Raw genomic sequence first — 6404 nt, 5'->3', positions numbered from 1 at the left:
TAGTTCATTATGTTTATTTTGAACATGTCTCATAGGACACTTACTGTATTTAGCATATCTTAGGAGTTTTATCCATCGCATTGTTTTTCTTAACTTTCTGAACAGAATTGAATATGCTTCAAAAATGTAGTAAACACATATTACAGAGGGGAGGGGTGAGCCATGGGGATATCCGAGGGGAGAGCATAGCAGGCAGAGTACATGGCAAAGGTTTGAGGGTGTCCGATGAGTTCCCAGGACAGCGAGGACAGTGTGGCTGGGGTGGAGTGAGTAGAGATTCAGGGGGGAGGAAGTCAGACTTTGCTGGGCCTTGTAGCCTTCATGAGAACGAACACCAATGCATCCTTCATTGAATTACACTCTCAGTGCTGCTTTTCCATCCTCTAGGAATTTCCTTTTACTCACAAGCAGGAGGAAAATCACAGTACTGCAGTGTCATTGAAGCCAGACAGAGACCAACTGTGTCAGCGTCACCAAAATAACTTAGATAAACAGTAGGCTACGGGGGATGTTGAGACCGGGGTGGAAGAAAAGGCCATTTGAATTAGTGATAAAGATGTCATTGGTGACCTTCATGGGAGAAGTTTCGACGAAGCAGTAGTGGCAGAAGGCTGAGTGCTAATGTTACAGAGGAAACGTGTGGGGAGGAAGTGGATGTACTGCTTCCTCAGACCTGGTGACCTTTGTGCCTCATAGTTGCTGATATGAGAAAGCCCCCCTCTTCTGGAGGACTGTGGCCCAGGCAATCAAGCACTTCCCAGCAGAGCCACACAGACCCAGTTCCCATGTATCAGGCTGCTGATGAAAGTGTTTCCAGCAAAGTCTACGAGATTCTTTGAAAGGCCTTTGAGGTTGCTCATTCAAGCGAATCCTTTTACTCACTGTTTGTGTGTGTGTGTGTGTGTGTGTGTGTGTGTGTGTGTGTGTGTTTGGTCATATGAATGGAGGGAAAGATGTGATTAATAATTCTATCTGCTGATTGATCATTTCTAGTACTTAAAAAGCTATCACCCTGGTTCCTAAGTTTACCTGTCTATCTTTCCACCTACCCATCCTCTTCCTGACAGCTATCTCTACGAAAGACAGGCTCTCCTCCACAGGGCTAGTTGGTCGACCTGTACTCTGGGTTCCAATATCCTCCCCACCTGCTCTCTGCCTCCTGCCTAGCTCCCCCCAGAGAACTTATAGATCAGTGAATTCCTTTTTATTTCTTATCTCTTATCTCTCTCTTTCTTGAATAAACTCAAGTTATTTCTATCTTTCTATCTTCAACAGTAACACCTCTCCCCACCCATATTCATCCTTAGTTATCACTTCTGGTCTCTTATTTGCTGAGAACCAAGTTCCCTGAATGTCACAGTCACATGAACTTGTAATTGACCTTGTCACTCCACTAAAGGCACTGTCCCTAAGGCCCAATCATACCCATGCCATCTCAGAACACTTATTCCTTATATCTTGTATTATAAGTGTCTGCTTTCTTTTCTGTCTTACTCAATAAACAGAGTTCCCTGAGAGCATGTTGGTTTCATTTTTACCTCTGTCCCTAGCATCTAGAACAATCTCTGGCACATATTAGCCATTCAGTGTTTGATGAATGAATGAATCAGTGAATGAATGAGTCCTGTTTGCTTCCTCTTTCACATGTGACTACCATTCTTCTATTAGTTATTCAGATAATATTCTCTCTGGTTTTCGTTCTAACCTATTGATTCTTTTGTGGCTTCTTATCTTTAAATGATGCAATTTCATAGGGTTCTCTTGGTTCTTCTTTTCTCAACACTATATACTCTACCGGGGCAGGCTCACCAGTAACCAGCAGCTTTAATTACAACTTTTTCTGTACCCTGAGCCCTGATCTCACACCTGTTCTTCAGACCCATATATTCAGCTGTCTACTAACCATCTCCATTGAACTATCTTGTGGAAGGACCTTAAATATATAAATTGGATCACTGAGCCCATAACTCCTGTCTCAGTGACTGGTATAGCTATCCATTTAGTCACCAAAGCTAGAGATATGTGCATTTTCTTAGACATCTCTTTTTCCCTCACCTGTTTCATTTAATCAGATATTAATTTCTTTAGATTAGGCTCCTAGGATGTAGCTGAAACTTGTCCTATGTCTCCCCATGTTTATTGTTATAGTTTGAGTATCATGGGTGACACATGAAGTTTGTTGGGGCAGGGATAATGAGTTCTGTCACCTTTCTCCTGAAACCCCTCCTTATACACACACACACACACACACACACACACACGCCTCAGCGTGCACACACAGAACTGTGATTAGAGTCAGGATGTTACAAATGCTAGACTCCAGGCCTTCTAGCCATCTGTGAGACAAAGCTGAGTCTCCTTCCTGCCAACAGAGAGAGGAAAGTGGCAAGGTAGGATGGAAAAATCAGATAAGTCAAATGATAAAAGCTGTCCTACATCTGAAAAGCTTCTCCCTCAAATAGTATAAAATAAAATAAAATAAAGAGCAGTAAAAAGGAACTAAAAGATATTTTGATTGGGGCAATTCCAACCACATATTTCAAAATCACTTGTTAACTTCCCTATGTCTATTTCACTCTACTGAGTGTCCCTCAGTGAAGACTTGTCATTTCAGAATTGGATTATGTTGCCTCTTTTCTGCATCATTTTAAAATGAGTTAATCAAATATGTGACATCCAGGCACTAATTGTACAGAGCGCGAGACCGGGACAGCAGAGAGATGGTGCGGGGAGAGAGCTGGGTGCAGGGACAGCAGAGCGATGGGGGGACAGAGCCGGGTGCAGGGACAGATTCTCTGATTTCCTGACTTAGAAGAAGTCACTAGGGCCTTTTGTGCAGCATCATCTGTGATACTTTAACTAGCTCATAGTGATATTACTTTATTCTCTCATTTCATGTCTGGGGAGAGGGCTGGGTAGGTGTTGCTACTAAAACGTAGGGAGAGGGAAGGTGCAGACAACTTGAGAGAGTTTGGCTTCTTTTTTTTTTTTTTAAAGATTTTATTTATTTATACGACAGAGATAGAGACAGACAGCGAGGAGGGAACACAAGCAGGGGGAGTGGGAGAGGAAGAAGCAGGCTCATAGCAGAGGAGCCTGATGTGGGGCTCGATCCCATAACGCCAGGATCACGCCCTGAGCCGAAGGCAGACGCTTAACCGCTGTGCCACCCAGGCGCCCCGAGAGTTTGGCTTCTTATACTAAAGGCAAAAAGTAACAAATCAAGGATTTTAAGCAAGGGATGATAAGATCAGATTAAAGTATTAGGAATAATAATAATATAAATAACCAGTATTTCTTGGTGCTTATTATATAACAGGCACTGTGCCAACTGCTCTGCATAGGTGCTCTTATTTAATTTTTAGAACAGCTCTATGAAGTAAGTACTCTGAATTCTCCTCTTTTTACAGACACTGAAACAAAGACCAAGAGGACCATTTGTTCAACTTCTCACAGACAATAGGAGCAGAGGTAGGATGTAATTCCAGGTTCACCGGACTCAAGTCCATTTCAGCCATGACCCTAAGCCCAGAATCGTGACAAAGTAGGTGAAGGAGATGGGTTGCTAAGGTAGGTTGTTTGTTCCTTGGATGAATCTCGACCATCCTTCCCAGTCTCCTTTTCCACCATTTGCCTGTGTTTAAGCTTACATGACTGTCATATCTAAAGGATCCAGGTTCTCTTTCGTTCTGAGGCGTGGCACATGCTTGTCCCTTCTGAAAAGTCCTCCCCCACTCCACCATAGAGGCCACCCCTAGCCTTCCCAGGCTGCTTTAGTCTCCCCTACCTACTGTACTCCTTCCCATTTGGTGGCCCAATCCTGGCCATTCATGTAGATATCCATCCTTTTCCAGCACTGATCTTCAAACATCTTTGCTTTGATCCCCTAAAATCATTTTTAAAACTATGTGCCGCCTTCTGTATTTTCAGCTTGGTGTTCTGCAATTTTTCATCATAAGCTTAAATAGTACCAAAGGTTGTAATTTCTTAGTATTGTAAACAGTAGATTTCAATTAAAATGTTATATTAATTTCTAAAATGTATCCAATGGAAAGTAGGTATACCATATTCTAGGCAGCCATCATCATCATCTTTTGGGGAAAAAAATACATGGACAAGCTTTTCTTTAACAATTGGGGATTTTATACACTGTAATTCCTTTTTCTCTTTTGTCTTCCATCCCCACTTCAGTGTCTCCACAGATTTTCATCGCAGCATGAGAATATTTTTTTATGTTTGAAAAGAAATGTAACATGATACTTTTAGCAAAAGCAGGTTCTCGAGCAGATCAACTTTAGGAAGAAGGAAATATGGGTGTTGAGGATCTAAATATCTGTTCCAAACTATCTACATCCACACACCATTGGGAAGTCTTGCTGCATCCTGGGCACACACACTCCAATTTAAAGACTGCTGTTCTATACCATGGTGCTCTTGTATTTCCCCAAATCATTTTTATCTCATTATTCTGTAATTCTTATCTTATCTCTCTACATCTCCCAAGCAGCTCAAGTGTGAGCACAGTCTTCTTGTTCCTCTCTGTGTCTCCAGCGCTAAGCTGGTGTTTAATAGAGGTTTACCGATCTAATGAATTACTTAGTATGGTGTCCTGTTCTTTTTCTCGTATTGTAGTTCCTCTTTCAGATCGTGTTCTAAACACAGGTCAGGCCCATCAAACAAGATAACATCCGAGGAATTTTTAACAGGTGAATATAAATAGTTTATTTACCTCCTCACCTACAGAAGAGAGGGAAGAAATATAGGGTCTAGGCTCTGCTTTTGCGCCGGGAAGCTCCAAGCACATGGGACATGATCCTTCTTTCAGAGGAGTTATCCATCCAGTATGGGTGCACAGACATGGAAAAATGAGCCCAAAGAGTGTCCTGAACCAGGATGGGCAGCAATGTCCATTCTCTTCGGTAATTCTGGAGCAGTGCATGTTATAAGAATTGGACAAGATCACAAGAACGCATTGATTCATTAGATGAGCATGTCCCCTGCTTTGATTTTCTTATCATAGACATTAAAGGAAGTGCCTGTGTTATTAAGTACAGGTTCGAAGTGGGAAAAGAGCCTGATTTCCTTTCGGCGGTGGCGAAAGTAATCTTTTTCAAGAGATAGTGTATGTAGCAGACAGAGAAGGGGCTTCGGAGTCCAACAGGTTTGAATTTGGATTCAGGGTCTACCACGTTACTAACTGTGGGAGCTTGAATAAATGTTTAATCTTTCTGAGTCTTGGTTTCCTCATCAAGGGATTGTCAGTACCTGGGATGACCACCAAAGTTTCAAATTCTCAGGGGGAAGCCCAGGTCGGATCAGGTTCCCTTATGGTTAAAGCACGAAGGGTTGACTAGAGAGGGAAGCAATCACCACTTCCCCTCCCGGATCTCAGGACCCTTCCAGGGCATGCATCCTCACCAGCTTCTAGTCAAGCCCGAGAACTTTAAACTGCCACTTATTTATACCATCTGTGTCAGATGTCATCTTACATCAAATCCCCTCTTGCCCAGCTATGTAATGAAACCAAGTCAAGTCAAGGGAAGCTTTAAGTAAAGAAAAACTCAGCGAGGAGAAAATCCCAAAGCTAGTTAAAAAGTTTCTTCCTCTCTCCCTTCCATCCTCTTTACCTCCCTTCCCACCACAAATATTTCTATTATGTGGAGAAACTAAGATATATAGGACATGATACTTGCTATAAAGGATGCAACTGTCGGGATGCCTGGGTGACTCTGTTGGTTAAGCATCTGCCTTCGGCTCAAGTCATGGTCCCGGGGTCCCGGGATTGAGTCTCCACATCAGGTTCCTTGCTCAGCAGGGAGCCTGCTTCTCCCTCTGCCTACTCTGCCTGCCATTCCACCTGCTTGTGCTCTCTCTCTCCGATAGATAAATAAATAAATAAACAAACAAACAAACAAATAAATAAATAAATAAATAACTTTTTGAAAAAGGAAGCAACTGTCTAGCAGAAGTGCACAGACATGAAGAAATACAGAATTTGTTGAAATTCTACGAAGCAGAGGTGGGGGGATACAGTGGCCAGTCTGGGGCAGGTGTCAACATTTGTGTGGGAATGGGGATTCCTTTCCAAGTTGCTTCTTTACATTCCTTAATCAAACAAATGACCAAATATTCCTTTAGCAATTATCTTACACTAGTCTATTTATAGACAGGTATACAGTTGTGCATTGGAAGGTACCAAACAGCCCCCTGACCTAACATCTTTTTCTCAGCTGGCTGTTGTGATGCCTTAAGTTCTCAGATGGAGTGGAATGATTAACTTGGGTAAGGCATTATGTGTCCAGAAGGCCCTGTTAGAATGCAAAAGGGTATCATCTTCAGACACTAATACGTTAGCAAGGACTGTCTCAACCCTCACACTGGTTGGCTTTCAGTTAGCTGGGAGT

This window comes from Ursus maritimus, unplaced genomic scaffold, assembly GCF_017311325.1.
Source record: "Ursus maritimus isolate PB19 unplaced genomic scaffold, ASM1731132v1 scaffold_13, whole genome shotgun sequence".
In the NCBI taxonomy this organism is placed as follows: Eukaryota; Metazoa; Chordata; class Mammalia; order Carnivora; family Ursidae; genus Ursus; species Ursus maritimus.
This window is presented reverse-complemented; position numbering follows the sequence as displayed.